The following is a 16,544-nucleotide window of genomic DNA, read 5'->3' on the forward strand; positions in this document are numbered from 1 at the left end:
CTCTGACCTATATATCTGAATGTCTCATCTCTACCTGAACAACTTAAGGGTACTTCCATTTCAACATGTTCAAACATGAAATCCTCATTTTTACCCCCAAGCCTGCTTCTCCTCTGTCTTTCTTACACCTACCATTCAGTTAGTCAGCAAAGCCTATTCTTGCCTCACTCTTGAATCCTTCTTCACTAAAAAATAAGAACAAGATAAATATTCGAGGAGCCTGCACCTGCATTCTTACTCAGAAAAGGTACCATTGAAAAAATTCTTTATAAAATAATTTGAATGTCACAGTGAATATGTTTCTCTTAATGCATGTGGAGAGAAGAGTATACTTAACAGTAAGAGAATATAAATTCTCTTTAAGCTCCATGAAATATTAATAAAAATTGACCATGTATTAGTTGTCACACACATATACACAAAAGCTCACTAAATTTCAAAATGGAGAATTTACTTCAGCCACATTTTTCTAACTTTAATACATAATAAATTAACAACAAAAGTAGAGTAAAAATAATTCATTCACTTGAAAATTATTAATCATCTTTCTATAATAAAATCTGAGTAAAATAAAAAATAAAACTCAAAAATATAAACAAGTTCGAGCTGAATAACATGGAGAATGTGGTCAAAACAATATGCAGAAGAAAATCCAGAGCCTTAAAAACAGTTAGAAGAGAATATTAAGATTGAAAATAAATGATCCGAGCCTAGAATTCTAGGTTGAGAGTGGCTTTCAGAATTGTGATGATACTGTTCTTTTGTTTTCTGGCAACCCTGTTTGCAGATAAGAAGTTTAATGTTGAACTGATTCTGTTTCCTTATTGGTGCACTCATTGTCTCTGTGAAGTGTTTTAGGATAGTCTCTTTGGTGTTTGGGTTCTGAAATTTCACCGGAGTGAGCCTACTGAGCCTAGAGTTTTGTTCTGTTTTATTTTTTAAATTTGGAGTTTTTCATCTGAAGGTGTGACAAAAACATTTACTCCTTTTTTTTTTAAACTCTTTCTTTCTCTTCCTCTTTCTTCTACATTTTAGAATTCCTACTAAGTAGATCTTGGTTCTCCCAGATCTCTTCCTCATGTTCCTTGGGTTTTTTCCCCTACATTTCCCACTTCTTTCTATATGCACTGCATGATGGGAGAGTCTCTTGTCTCTGTCTTCCTGCTGGCTACCTGACTCTTCAGCTTTGTGCATTTTGGGCCATCATATCTTGATCATATTTTCACCTTTGGAGACCTTCTTTGTTGCTTTTTCATTGCAATCTGTTCTTTTGTTTGACCACAGGATCCCTTCCAACCTATTTGAGGAAATTAATTATATTTATTTTGCAGTTTTATTTAATTTCCTATGTTTACATGATTTTGTAGTTTTCTTTCATTCGCTGTGATTCCATCATTTCCCCAGGGGTTCATTCTTTCATTTGTTGAATTTAAAATTTGTCGTCATTATTTTTTAAATTATATTTGATGTCTTTTCTGTTGGTTTTCCACAAGCAGTTAGACATCCTGGTTGTTCCCAGCTGTAGATGTGAATCTTCATGGAGATGAAGACCACTGTTCCTGTAACACTGAAAGATGTTCTGATTACAGGAGCTCGGCTCCAGCAGTTTGTGTGGGGAAGTGTGTGTGGGATGCGAGTACCAGGAGTCCCAGTCCCTCCAGGCACCACAGGCTGCCCATAGTACTGCTCTCCAGCCTCAGCCTCTCTGGAATTTCCTGTGCCTCGAAAGCCACCTTAGAGAGTCACCCTCATGGCTTGAATCTACAGCACAATCAAGAGTCTGTAGCTATAAGAAGTAATCCTTCTGTTCATGACAACAGGGATGTGGGTGGATACTGATGTAAATGTTTTGTCAGCCTTAATTAATCACCTCACCAACTGTCTTCATCCTGTTCTTTCCCCTAGTTCCCACTATTTCTGCTTGTTGGATTATTTTGAGGCACAGTTGGGAAAACACTCTCTGTTTGACCTCCCATTTCTTCTGTATGAGATTGTGACTTCCTTATTTCTCTTAGGTTTTACTTGCAATCTGGTGTGAACTGCTGTGTACCCTCCAGAAATCCAGTTGGTGGCATCTCTTTCAAATTTACCACTCTACTGAGATTTAAAAAAAGTATGTATATACATTTTTCTGTTATTTTATGGGAATTTTTTCTTAAAGAGTAAACCTTGTATTCAGTTAGCCACCTTGAACTGAAAAGCCAACTCTTTTTTAGGCCTTTAACATGTAACTAGGACTTCTCCATTTTATTGTTCTCTCTGTTGAAAATTTTAGAAGATGTGCCAAGGATCAGGTCAGAAGTATTCTCAGCTATGCCCGAAAAATTCTTCTGTGCTCATGGTCAATTGGAATTCCTTGCTGAGGCATATTTTAGATGTCTTCCTCAGGGTGAGACTTTAAAGACCATCTTACTTCTCCTTTTAGGGAGTATAGTCACAAAGGCTCAAACTTTGAACACATGTGTCGAAGTCTACTTCACATTTATCTTAGGAAGTTTTAAGAGCTTTATTCTATAAGGACCTCTAGTTCATTTATCCAAGAGTTTCCAAGGATCTAATCTACAGATTAGACCCTTTTGAATTCCCTTGTGTTTGTAGGATACTTTTCACTTTCCCTAGGATTTCACACTGATATTTCATTTGAGCCTCTTGACAGATTTTCTCAGTGGATATGTAATAGTCTCCTCATTTAGCACATGAGGAAATTGGCAGGTTACTTGCCAAATTATACAAGGAAAAAAAAATAGGGAATCCAGTTCTCAAACCCTGAAATTCTTTCTCTGACTGTATGTCATGTGGATCTTTTAGTGACTGAGGTAAGACTAGAGTCCTTTGACAGACGCTGATTTTAAGTCTGGTTATGTATCCTTGAGGCTAGACAGGAATCAAACTACACTGTAAGGGTTGGATTCAATACTTATTGAGAGAAATGTGCCTAATTATGACAGATTTGGGTTTTATATCATTTTTAAAAGTCATAGAGACAATTATTCCTTTAAAAATTTCCCCTGAAAAAAAATTTCAAAGGTGATTATAGGAATTATTGCTTTAGGGTGCTTGATCACCTGCATTAACTTCATACTTCTGTCCAGGTTTCCTTTATCAGGTGTATCATTTATGTATTATTGTTTTAAAAAGCATCCTCCTCCCGAGCTCATTAGCTTAAAACAACCAACATTTATTATTGCTCCCAAATCTACCAGTCAGCTGGGCAGTTCTGCTGATCCATCCAGTCTCAGCTGACCTTAGCTAGGCTCAGTCAGGTGTCTGTGTTCAGCCTGAATGTTGATTGGGAGCTGGCTACTCTACTCATGAGTCTGGTGGCTGGCTGACTGGCTGTTGGCTGGAGCAATGTCTTTCACCATCTAACAGGCCAACCTAGGCTTGTACATGCGGTGGCATCAGAGATCCAAGAGGGCAAGTGAAAGCTCGCCATACCTCTTGAGCCCTATAAATAGAACTGGCATAATGTCACTTCCACTGTATTTTGTTGGTCAAAATAATTCATAAAGAGAAAAGTGCACAGAACTAGAACAAATAATCATTAAATGTATATGGAATCACAAAAGACTCATAATTGCCAAAGCCATACTGAAGAAAAAGAACAAAGCTGGAGGCGTAACCCTCCCAGACTTCAGACAATACTACAGAGCTACAGTAATCTAAAGAGCTTGGTATTGGTACAAAAACAGATATGCAGATGGATAGAATAATTGGCCTAAATTTTGCTAACAATCTACCACACTTGTTTGTACCCGTGCCTCAGCTGCTCGGAGTGGTAGCTGCTAAAGGCTTTCCTTTCTGGAGAATTGCTAAAGGGGGCCACCTTGTCCTACAGATTATGCCCCATCTTTCCTATGAGGGGAAAGAGGTGTGGCCCGCAGTAGATGAATGTGGAAATACAAAAGGCCAGCCTCCTTGCCTCAAAGGGCAACAACTCTGTGGAGTGGTTTGTGTTCCAGAACCTCCCTGTAGTTCGAAGCAAGACTAGTCTGAGACCACATCCTTGCTCTGCTTTTACCCCTCCCCTCTCTTATTTCCCTCACCCCTTCGCATGTTTTTCCTCCCTCACTCATTCACAGGCATCCAGTTCCCTCCCTCAGCCCTACATCTAGGGAACTCTACCCAGACGGGTGTTTTATACTATTGATATTATGTGACATGTTAAATATGACATGATATTAAAGGACAGCAGGCACTTGTCATTAGTACATATTTATGCACATGGTGGCATAGTTTTAGCTTAGCTGCAGTCTCTATGAGATTTCAAGATGCTGTTTTGCACTTTGGTAAGAATAACAACGGTTTCCATTTACTGAGCGCTTACCATGTACCAGGCTCTGTGTTCAGCATGTAACTTGTATGATCTCATTTAATCCTCACTGTAACTATATGAAACAGCTACTGTTATCAGTTTTTATACTTCCAATGTTTTCTAAATGATTTCATATCTGGAATTTTGTTCTACTATTCTTTAGCAACAAAAGACTTCTATATCTGCATAAAAATAGCCTTTGACTCATGGCTGTGGTCATACATGGTATGAGGAAAACACCTGGAAAGTGTCACAGAAAGGCAACTTGACCTTCCTTCAGCCAGGAAAATCAGGCTCCTCTGGGTTCATCACTGAGCAGTGTTGATGGGGAGACCTAGTGAACATGGGAACAGTCCTGTTCAAAACATCATATCTTTTCAATGAAGTCAGTTGGTCACTGTGATCCATTTTGGTGTTGGATGTTGCAAAGTGTTTGCTAAACAATGCATTTGTGGGTCCAGACATGCCCATCTTACTTAGTAAAAAGTTGTATCCTCTCAGGTTTTCATCAAGTAGTGTTCAATCATTCATGTGACAAGCCTTTATTAAGTTTTCATCACCACATTTAGGTACTTGTCTCTCTCTTTCTCTCTCTTTTTCTCTAGTTACATATATATGTATATATACACATATATACATATACACACACACACATATATAGTAAGTGTTGTAGACGTCACAGGAAGATAAGAAATGAGTCAATAACAACTGTTCAAGTCAGTGATTCCCTAATTTCAGCAGCTGCAGCAGGAAATAGGAAATCTTATAAAGGGAGGGTCAAGGAACAGGCGTCAATTCTTTGTTAGTTGCATGGCGGTGCTTTATCTTTCTTAGTTGAGGGGGAAATGGCCTCTGACTCCAAAGGCAAATCCAGAAAGGAAGACCAAATAAGGCTGTTTGGCATGGTGCTAAGCCAGAAACCATGGCAGAGGGACCAAGGGGACGACCCCTAAGGTTACACAGCGAGGAAGTGGTGCAGTCCACCCAGAATTGAACCTGGGTGCTCTGCTGCCTGCAGAAGTAGCAGGCAGTGAAAGAGTGGGCCACGTGATGATGTGTAGCAGCTGCTTCCTGGAGAGGAGCTCATGTGGACAGATCTCTCCTACAGCAAAAGCAAAGCAGACTCCAAGAGGGAGCATCCCATGACGCTGTCATGATTCTACCTACCTGAGATAAACCCCTGCAGGTCTTATTTTTAGGGTTTTTAGTTGGGTTTATAAACTTAAACATATTTAGTTACCCAGACGCAGAACAGATGTTTGAAGAAAAGAGGAACATAAGACACAGACTGAGTAATGAATGTGTTTCTGACTTGGCTGGTTGGAAACCTCTGCGAAAACTGGCAGGAAGCTGCCAAGAGGCTTAGACTTTGGAGCCCTTGTAAGAAAGTTTCTCTGGAAAGTGAATAATTAAGACATAATTCTTTCAGTGAGCGAAACAGAGCCTATTTTACCAGGAGATTGAGTCCCTCGTTCTGTAAGAGATTGCAAGGTTCCATGGGGCAGTCTCTGAATTCCTCTGGGCAGGGGGGGACAGTCACTGGCATGGAGCCCACAAGTGACCCACCTGTTTGCACACCACACAGGAAGGATCCCCAGGAAGAACTCAAGTTCCCAAAGACTGTTCGTTTCATCTAAGAGAAACATCATCACCCCAGAGGCCCCTGAATGCCCAGCCTAGTCTCAGCTTTCAGTGGACTTTTATGTGTTTTGTGTGTGGAAGACAAAGCCAGCAACTGATTTTCACATCCTCGCAAGGTGGTCTTTCCTTGCTCTGAGCAGGCAGCTAGGGAATGCAGGTCACTTCTATTACCTGACACGCAGGAGGCATGTTATTAAAGAGAGAAATGAGAGCATGAGGCTGAAAGATTGGGTGGGATCAAAAAAGGGCACGAGGGGCCTGGTGAGCAATCCTTGGCAGGGGGCCCAGCGCAGCTTCAGGACAGGGACAGAGCTCAGGAAGAGCATTTCCTGCTTTAGGTTAAAAAAATAAACCCAACTATCCTCCAAGAGGTGGTCTCTTCATTCTTTACAGCACTGCATCATTCCTTTGAAAATTGCAACTGTCATTTTCTTAGCACCTAGATCCCCAGGCATCCCCCTCTGCACAGCTGGGTTATATTAATATTATCTTGCATATGGGTTGTTTCCCAGGAAGCTTCAGTCTTGGTAAAATCTTGAAGAGCCCATTGCTTCTCTGAAATTTCTCTTATGTTTCCCATCTACTTCTGTTTCTCTCAGCCCACACTTATCTTTGATGGAAAATAAGAAGTAATCACCATATAGGCCAGGAAGCAGCATTTTTTTCGTAGCCCTAATTATTCTGGAATTAGCAAAACCCTTTGGTCCTAGAATCCCGAAGTGGCTTCATGTTTCCCCTGCCCTTTAGAATTCATCAGTTCCTCTCATCAACGGGACTTTGCGAGTTTCCAAAGCACTCCATACTCTCAGTCTAGCTGCCTTTCTTTGAGGAAGCTGATAAGCCTGGCCCCTGTTTACAATTGGCCAGCCCAGGAAATCTTGAACTTGGGGAGGATTTGTCTTGTATGCCCATGTTTGCTACTGTGAACTGTTTTCTGTGTAAAATTTTCCTGATGCTTACACAACCTGTAATAAGACCACAGTCCTTTGAACTGTGAGCAGGTGTATGGTTTTACGACTCAATATTTTAAGATAGAATTTTTTTTAATCTTCCAGTTAAGCCTCTTTATACAAACAGAGCTGCCAAGAGAACAAATGCAATTCACTTGCAAGTTGTTTGTCTAGTTAACAGTAAGTAGGCAAATCAGTTTCCTGTTCACACAAAGGATTTTCTTGTGTTGGAAATCTTTGACCAAGGGGACATTGGCTTGGATATTTATAGGGAATTCAGAGTGTTAATTATGTATGGTGTTCTGTGCACCAGGATGTGAAGTGACTTAGCAAGCAGCTGGTAAGTACCAAACAAGTATACTGCCAGAGCAGAGCTTCTGAAAAGGAAATTTGTGTGTGCAGCACGGAGGCATCACGAAGGGTCCGAGGGAAACAGAGGTTCAGGGCAGTGAACGGTACCCGGAAGTTGAAGGACAACACAGAGGAAAGGAAAAGAGAAGCTTTATTGTCAAGAGAAAATTAAGACAAGGGTTTGCAAATGGTCCATTTCCTTCAGGTTTCGTAAGGGTTTCCTCTACTTTTGTCTTTTTCTTCCATGTATTTCTTCCTTTCTTTAACAAACATGAAACATGAGGCATTCCAAAGAGCTCCTGAGTCTTAAGGCCTGCTAGATTATCTTTGAAAATAAATTGTATGCAGTGTTCACAGAGGAGGCCCAGTAGCCGAGGCTCTATATGCTGTGGGAAGGGTGGTACCTTGGGAGCACTGCCTGCATACCCTTCACTTTACTGTACTTGACCCTTAATTTTACTGTAATGACGTAATTCCCCCTCCCAACGTATTAATTGATGTGCTTTTTCCTTTTGACGTGCTGTTTAAATCTCTTCTCTCAGCTTCATTACCCGAAGATATTTCTCATCAAGCCAAATAAGTTAGACACAGTTGCACATTGCTTGGGGGACGGGAAGACATTATGAAACCTGAATAACTCAACAAAATGTTAGCAAACAGAATCCAAAGACACGAAAAGATAATACACCATGATCAAGTTGGATTCATCCCAGGGACACAAGGATGGTTCAACACACACAAATCAATCAACGTGATCCCCCACATCAATAAGAGAAAGGCAAAAATTACACGATCATCTCAATATATACAGAAAAGCATTTGATAAAATTTGACACCATTTATGATAAAAACTCTAACCAAAGTGGGTATAGAGGGAACATATCTCAACATGATAAAAGCTATTCATGAAACCTGAATAACAAGGTGGCATATTCTTGGCTCTTAGGTTCAAAACTGCTGGTTTAGATGGAAGACAAGAAAATTCACAAGCATCCTTGTACAACCAGTTTCTTTTATAGTCAAGTCTGGGAGAATGTGGACGTGAGGAAATCCCTTGTTAAGTGTGCCATTTGGAAAACAGAAACGAATAACCAGGATTTGGGCCAGGGAACAGCAATTTCCAGGGAAAAGACACTTCCCTCCCTCCCATGCCATTCTGATATGACAGCTGGCAGGTATTGGTGAAAACCAGTGGCACAATGTCTCGAGGTAGTTGGGGCCAGAGACAGTTTCTTCAGTTTTACGTGCACGTGAAGTTGTGGGCAAAGGCACTCAAAAGGCCCCCAGGAGCAGGTCACTGATGTAAGCTGAGGGGAGCCACTGGGCTCTGGAGGTCCTGTGGCAGGAATGAGGAATTACATCATGACCAGGGGATTGAGGCCACATGCTAGCAGATGGACACCAGGATACTATCTGGGAGCCAGAGCAAGGTTTGCAGCCCTTCCAAACACCATAGGAATAAGATGTATTTATATGTGCATATGTATAACTGAATCGTCTTGCTGCATAACTAAAACTAACATCGTGAATCAACTATACTTCAGTAAAAAACAAAACAAAGCAAAAAAGATAGAACAGAATGAGTCACATCTGGAGCAGGAAGCCAGCATGGTCCTAACACAAAGACACCTGCTGCCCACTGCTGCAGGGCTGCCATCTGCTTACATCCTCTCTGAGCCTATTAGCATCAACCCCAGGATGAGGATAAAGAAGAAACAATCCTGAACAGAATTTTTTTCCTATTAAGTTTTTTATTTGAGATCTTTATAGATTCACATGCTGTTGTAAGAAATAATACGGAGATCCTGTATATCCTTTACCTAGTCTCTGTAGTGGCAACACCTTGCAAAACTACAGTATAATACCACAACCAGGATATTGACATTGATATAGTCAAGGGACAGAACATTTCCATCACCACAAGGATCTTCATGTTGCCTTAATATAACCACATGCACTTTCTTTTCGCACCCTTAATACCTGGCAACCACTAATATGTTCTCCTTTTCTGAAATTTTGCTTTTCTAAGAAAGTTTTCAGTTCACTTTCATCTTTAAAGAATTATGTCACTGATAAAAAAATTCTGGGTTGATGGCTTTTTTCTTTCAACACTTTAAATATTTAACTTTTTTCTTACTTGCATGGTTTCTGACAAGAAGTCCAATATAATTCTTATCCTTATTCCTGTATCGGTAAGACATTATCTTTTCTTTTGGCTTCATTGAAGATTTTCTCTATATCTGCTTTTTTTTTTAACTTTTTTTTTATTGACTTACAGTCATTTTACAATGTTGTGTCAAATTCCAGTGTAGAGCACAATTTTTTAATTATACATGAACATACATGTATTCATTGTTACATTTTTTTTCTCTGTGAGCTACCATAAGATCTTGTATATATTTCCCTGTGCTATACAGTATAATCTTGTTTATCTATTCTACAATTTTGAAATCCCAGTCTATCCCTTCCCACCCTCCGCCCCCTTGGCAACCACAACTTTGTATTCTATGTCTATGAGTCTGTTTCTGTTTTGTATTTATGCTTTGTTTTGTTTTTTAGATTCTGCATATGAGCAATCTCATATGGTATTTTTCTTTCTCTTTCTGGTTTAATTCACTTAGAATGACATTCTCCCGGGACATCCATGTTGCTGCAAATGGCATTATGTTGTCGGTTTTTATGGCTGAATAGTATTCCATTGTATAAATATACCACCTCTTCTTTATCCAGTCATCTGTTGATGGACATTTAGGCTGTTTCCATGTCTTGGCTATTGTAAATAGTGCTGCTATGAACATTGAGGTGCAGGTGTCATTTTGAATTAGGGTTCCTTCTGGGTAGATGCCCAGGAGCGGGATTCCTGGGTCATATGGTAACTCTATTCCTAGTCTTTTGAGGAGTCTCCATACTGTTTTCCACAGTGGCTGCACCAAACTGCATTCCCACAGCAGTGTAGGACAGTTCCCCTTTCTCCACAGCCTCTCCAGCATTTGTCATTTGTGGACTTTTGAATGCTGGCCATTCTGACTGGTGTGAGGTGATACCTCATGGTAGTTTTGATTTGCATGTCCCTGATAATCATTGATATTGAGCATAATTAGTAATATTGATCAATGAGCCTATTGATCATTTGTATTTCTTCCTTGGAGAATTGCTTGTTTAGGTCTTCTGCCCATTTTTGGATTGGGTTGTTTGTTTTTTTCTTATTAAGTCATATGAGCTGCTTATATATTCTGGAGATCAAGCCTTTGTCGGTTTCATTTGCAAAAATTTTCTCCCATTCCATAGGTTGTTTTTTTGTTTTACATATGGTTTCCTTTAATGTGCAGAAGCTTGTAAGTTTCATTAGGTCCCATTTGTTTATTCTTGCTTTTATTTCTATTGTTTGGGTAGACTGCCCTAGGAGAACATTTTTTAGATGTGTGTCAGATAATGTTTTGCCTGTATTTTCTTCTAGGAGGTTTATTGTATCTTGTCTTATGTTTAAATCTTTGATCCATTTTGAGTTTATTTTCTCTGTATCTGCTTTTTGAAGTTTGAAATATGCATAAGGGCATTTAACCTGTAAGTCAGATAGAGAAAGACAAATATTAGATGATATCATTTATATGTGGAATCTAAAAAAAGAGACAAGTGAAGTTATTTACCAAATAAAAACAGACTCACAGACATAGAAAATAGACTTATGGATTTGACTTATCTATATCTCTTTGTATAGCTTTTTCAGAAGTTTACTCTAGATATTACATTATATATACATTACTTACGAAAGCCTGTTGTTGGAGATAGGAAAGTATTGCACATTTTCAAATGCATTTAAAATAATAGTTCTCAATCATGTGTGGATTGTTTTCAAGGTGAAAGGTATGTTAATGCCATTTCATTGTCCAACCCACTGTGATTGGTAAACTTCTTGCAAAAAAGAAAAAAAGGTAACACAATGAAGAATCTCATAAGGTGCTCTCAAACTGGCAGGAAAATTAAGTTGCTTATTTTATAAAAATGCCATAATAGTCCTTTTAGTCCAATGCTATTTAGATCATCAGGAAGGATGAAAAAGTATCTATGAGCATCTAATATATATAAGACATGTGCTTTACCACGTTATCTCACTTTAGGGCAAATTCTAATTAACTTCGCTCTTGGGAAAATTCCGCCAAACTCATCCTATAACAAACCTCACTATCACTAGCGCTGGCTGGAAACACACAAAACATTCAACTCTCTGTTTTCCTGTATCTGGGGAAGGGCTGAGAAGTTCAGATTGGCAGTTCTCTGTTTAGTGTTTAACAACTATAGTTAATTATAGTAGTACCTGCTCAATACACAGTTGAAACACTCATAATTTAATCAAGCATATAGAAAGCCAACTATAGTAGACCCAAAAATAAATAAATAACTTGTTTCTCTATTTTCCAACTAGGAACTTAGCAATTTTCATTTCATCTAAGGATTTATTCCTCCTATAGAGAGTTCATTAGAGTAACAGAACATTTGTGTGTTGGAACTCAGAACTCTTATGAATTTACCTCAGTTTTCTTCGGGAAAAAGTATCACGATATTCCAACCTGTTAAAGGTGAATACGGTGCTAAAGAGAACAGATTTTCTTTGGGTTCATCACACAGAAGAGATTTTCCAGGTTTTTGGTTTGTAACCCGAGTATTTTATCTTCTGACTTTGATTACTAAAGAAAAGAAACTTCAGTATAGACAATGATTCTCTTTTTAAACCTAATTCTGTTTTCTTGGTATGCACTGAGTTCTTCAGTTCTTACTGAAAAAATAGAAGAATGGAACATTTTCTCTCAAATTACACTTTTCAGTTTCAATATTTGATTAGATTTCAGGAATCCATTAGTATGGCCTGATGCTTCAAACAACTCCTGCCATTACAGACAGGCCTTCCACAGCCTGAGCTCCTGATTCACAAACACTCTGATGTCTCAGGAGATAAACGCTGTGTCTCAAAATTGTGGAGCAAACATCGAGATGGAAAAACATTTTTTTTCTTTCTTTAGGATCTCTATTTGTTAAAGATTTCAGTAAGATGCAATCTCAAGAACAACCTTTTGGAATGAGTCTAAGTTTCTATTGTAAAATAATATGGTCGAGTAACTCCCAGAAGATAATTAGATTAATTTAAATTCCTGGCTTCTTCAATAAAGTGGAAAGGGAGCCACAGCCCTTCTGCATCCCCTGACCTTCCTTCAGGCATCTGAACCTGCAGTCTCCTGCAGACTAGACTGTGTATGACCTGACTCTCTGGAAGTTGTTCACCCCTACAAAGTAGCATTCATCTACTCAAGAAAGTCCATGGAGGGTTAAAAAAAACCCTCTAACCAATTTCCTATGTATTTATAAAAGAAACTGTGATAGAGAACTTTTCCCTCTCCTGATTTCTTTTTTAGTAGCTATTTCTTGAACTTCCTATTTAACATACTTAAAAGCTATAGTAAACATCTCTAAAACCAAAATAAACTCTCTATTATTCCATATATAAACTTGGGCTAAATTTAAACATCTGACATGATTGATAGAGCATATAATAAGTACAAGCTCATAGTAAGTCCTCAGTAAATATTTGTTGAGTGAATGAGAGAACATACATCTGGCTATTAATCTACTTAAAAAAAACCAGAAACTTATACCAAAAATGGCAGTGTGGTGAGAAGATTTCTAGTTTGATTTATAGTGATGCTGCTCCGTATGGTCCTTGGAGTGGTAGAGGGTGCCGTGGCAGGGAAAGAGACTTTGTTTTGTGCAAGAATTCCCGTATAAGTTACCAGCAGCTGGATTTCTAGAGTTATGATTTTAATTCACCCTTGGAGAAGCCTTCCCTTATATTAGAAAAATTACAAAGATGGTTATTTAATTACAGGAATGTGAAGCAAATCGTTGCTTCTCCTTCTTGATGATGAAGGTGCCGTTACCTACAGAAGAATGCAGAAGTATAGGCTGATACTTAGCGTTCTGTAAAGTAGTATACATTGGGATCATTTCCTCCTAAGCATAGATATCCATAGGACTGTTGGTATCCCACAAAGGGCGTTATTTAAGCTTGAATAACCCAGGTTTTAGGACATATGTTTAGAACCCATGGAGGCTAGAGACCACACCCTGTGGGTGGGGTAGACTTTTCTCCAGAAGAAGAATATTGTCATCATTAATCATCCTGGGGTTCAAGATGAACAGCTTTGGACTAGGAGAAGTAAAAACCTGCTCCTTTCTCTGGGGGAAGAAATAGGCTGTCAGCAGTGAAATGCATGGGTAGTGGTTGAGCTGGTGTCTGCCACATGGAAATCTGTTGAGAACAAAGAAGGAACTTGTGATCTTAAGTTTAGGCCTGTGAGTTACTTGAACTAACTGTGTGACTTTTTGCACCATATCTTGATTATTCACAAGCATTTGATGAGGTTTTGTCAAATACCACAGACTGATTTGGCTGTGCTTCAAGGAGCTAAGGGAGATGCTTCTGATCCTGGCTGAGCCCATCAGGGTATCAGAGCAGAAGTGGGGCGGGGTGTAGGCAGTCACAGTGTGGCAGGAGGCGATGACAGTGACAGACATTCTCTGAAGCTGCAGTGGTTCAGGGTGAGAATGTTAGATTGAGGTGTTGAGTCACCAGGAAGGTGGGATTTCTATCGGTTTCAAGGGGAGTACGACTCAGTGGAAGCTTGGACCCAGCTGACATCCTTTGCCTGTGATATCATCATTCTTAGAAAAAGGTGACATCAGATAACAAACTCTTGTTTAAGCTTATTTGTGACATTTAAGAAAATGGGTTCAAGAATTATTAGATAATACATCATGTGATTTTTTTCCATCCAAGAAAAAAGGATTGATGTTATTGGATTTGAGCACTAAGGGTCATTCTTTGTTAAATAAAAAACAAATGTAAACCTTTGGGATGGAAATGGTCAGACAATTAAATGTCATCCTGCCACAGGTTCATGCTGTTGAGTATCTAACTCCAGATGCTCAATTTCTCTGGGAAACTGGGAATAAGAACTGTTTTTGGTTTTGTTTTGTTTTACCATAAATGTCCTAGTTTCATTAGGTATGGGAAATCTCATGGCCAGCCCTGTCTTTTGCTGTGAACTTTGTCCCAGTGTACTAGTACTTTTATTTTAAAAAGGTTATTTCCTACTTGAACTTGATTTTCCTCTATGAGCAAAAAAGTTCTCTTGTGTATGGGAAATCTTAATAAAAGACTTTGTTGTATAGCCGGGAGACAATTATAATAATGATTTATTCTTTACAATTTACTTTTTTTTGTCTAATTTTTTCAGATTATGAGAGTTGGACTTTTTGAATCTCAGGCATCTGATTTTCCAAGTCCTTTAACAATGTTTGTTTTCTTATGTCTTTTGGAATATTTTTGCCTCTGCAGTCCCTATACTTGATAATTGCCAAATAAATATTACTTTGACTTGGGCCTGCAACGTTCATCAGCACTTCTCTATTTATTGAGTTAAAGCAAAAATTCTTTACTTCAGTGTAATGTAGAAGCAAATGATTGGGTTTTGGAATAAGCAGAGACTGTGGGAGATGACTAAAACCTGATTGAATTCATTCTTTCCCAGAAATGCATTTAAGCAGGAATATTATAGTTTCTTTGCTTTTGCTGAACTTCATTGAATCCTAGAGCACCTCTGTCACATTTCTGGGTCGGTTTCTCCAATGACTTGAGTTCCTGCTAGTCTTTAACAAGTGTGTTACCATGATTTCAGCTTACCATGTACATCACAATGAAAGTAAATTGTTAAATCCAACGTTTATTTAATTAGACAGACCACACATTCAACTTAACTTTCTCTCTGAGGAAAGTTCATAAGTAATGAAAAAGGAGAATGAAAACTATGTATATATTTCTGTAAAAATCTTTAGAATATTTCGAGAATGGCTTTAGTTACTTGTTAAATATTATGATTTTTTGGATTTTCAATTATTTTGAACCAGATACATTACCTGGTGATTTGCTAAATTTTCATTAAGAAACAAGGTCATCAGCATGCTAATCACCTTGTGATATTTACACCAGATAGTTTACAGGTCAGTAGTCTACTTCAGCAATCCACTTGCTCCTAAGAAAATGAGACTTTGGCTTACAGTGTGGGCTATAATCTGATTTTTAGTTTGTCTGATGCAGGTATTTGGCACAATCCAATTCTCTGGAGAAATGGCAGAAAATGGAAATGAACTTTGGGGGGCATACAGTGGCATAAATGATCAGCAAGTAATGTCATATTTTTCGCTTAACAATGCCTCAGAGCCAGAGGTCTGCAACACTTTTTCTCACTGCCTCCCACATCCCATAAAACCTGGATATTTAAAGAGTTCTTGTTACTAAGATGTCACAGAGGTAAGTCTGTTCACCTATGGACCAAATCTCCCCACTTCTGATTTGAGGATAACCTAGACCTGAGTCAAGATCAGTTTCTTGTAAAGACGGGTTAGCAGGGTAATATGACCCTCCATGCTTTCTTTTTCAGTGGCTGGTCCTTAGATATTTACAGGTGACAGGCTCAATTAATTATTAACAGCAGTTCTAGCTCTGTCTGTTATTTTATCTCCACTGTAAGGCTACTTTCATGCTGAGGGCTAGCCAAGGCATTAGCTGGGGGAAATTAATCTAGAAGCAAACACCCTCCTATTTGGGGTGTGATGGCATTTTCTTTTTCTCTCCCTCTCTATTTTTCAACTTTCTCAGCCTCAGTATCCCATGGGATTAAGACAATCTTTGGTGAAATAAAGAGATGGAGACTTGATTGTCATAACAACACATCAAAATTGCAGAGATGAGAGTTTGTCTTGGAGATAGTCCACTCTTAACAAACTGAAAGATTTAAGGCTTTCTACAGAAATGCACAGTAAAAACATGGCAACCTTCAGTGTTACCATGGTGTCAGATGCAATGGGCAGAACTTCAAGACTGGAGCAGGGAGATCTGGTCTGTACCAGAGAAGCATGAAAGACCCAGGGGACCGTAGGTTTTGAGGACATGAGAAGGAGGGACCAGAATCAAGGGACTTCTGAAGTGAGCTTTGTAGGGGCTGATGTAGACTCCATGGAAAAACTTCTTTTGGAAACTTGGAAAAGTGCTCTGAGTCATTTTCTGTGGTAGGTGTGTATTCATTATCACAGAGTTGTAAGTGGGTTTCATTTCTGATAATGAACTATACCTGAACATACATGCAGGCATTTCAGGTGAAACTCTGAAGTTATATACAAATACAGGAGAATTCTAGTTTCATAAGAAAACAGAACCTACTAGTAGAACCTGTGGT

At 38.8% G+C, this 16,544-nt stretch overlaps 1 long non-coding RNA gene across 1 annotated transcript in view; it reads left to right on the plus strand.

Annotated features, from left to right (window-relative positions):
• Nucleotides 1–2,039: 2,039 nt before the first annotated feature.
• LOC107034508 (uncharacterized) overlaps nt 2,040–16,544 on the plus strand; it is a 340,267-nt gene continuing 325,762 nt past the window's right edge. The window contains exon 1 of the long non-coding RNA XR_012069844.1: nt 2,040–2,113. This is a non-coding gene — a long non-coding RNA (uncharacterized lncRNA). The remainder of the gene's footprint in view (nt 2,114–16,544) is intronic.

This window comes from Vicugna pacos, chromosome 3, assembly GCF_048564905.1.
Source record: "Vicugna pacos chromosome 3, VicPac4, whole genome shotgun sequence".
Taxonomy (NCBI): Eukaryota; Metazoa; Chordata; class Mammalia; order Artiodactyla; family Camelidae; genus Vicugna; species Vicugna pacos.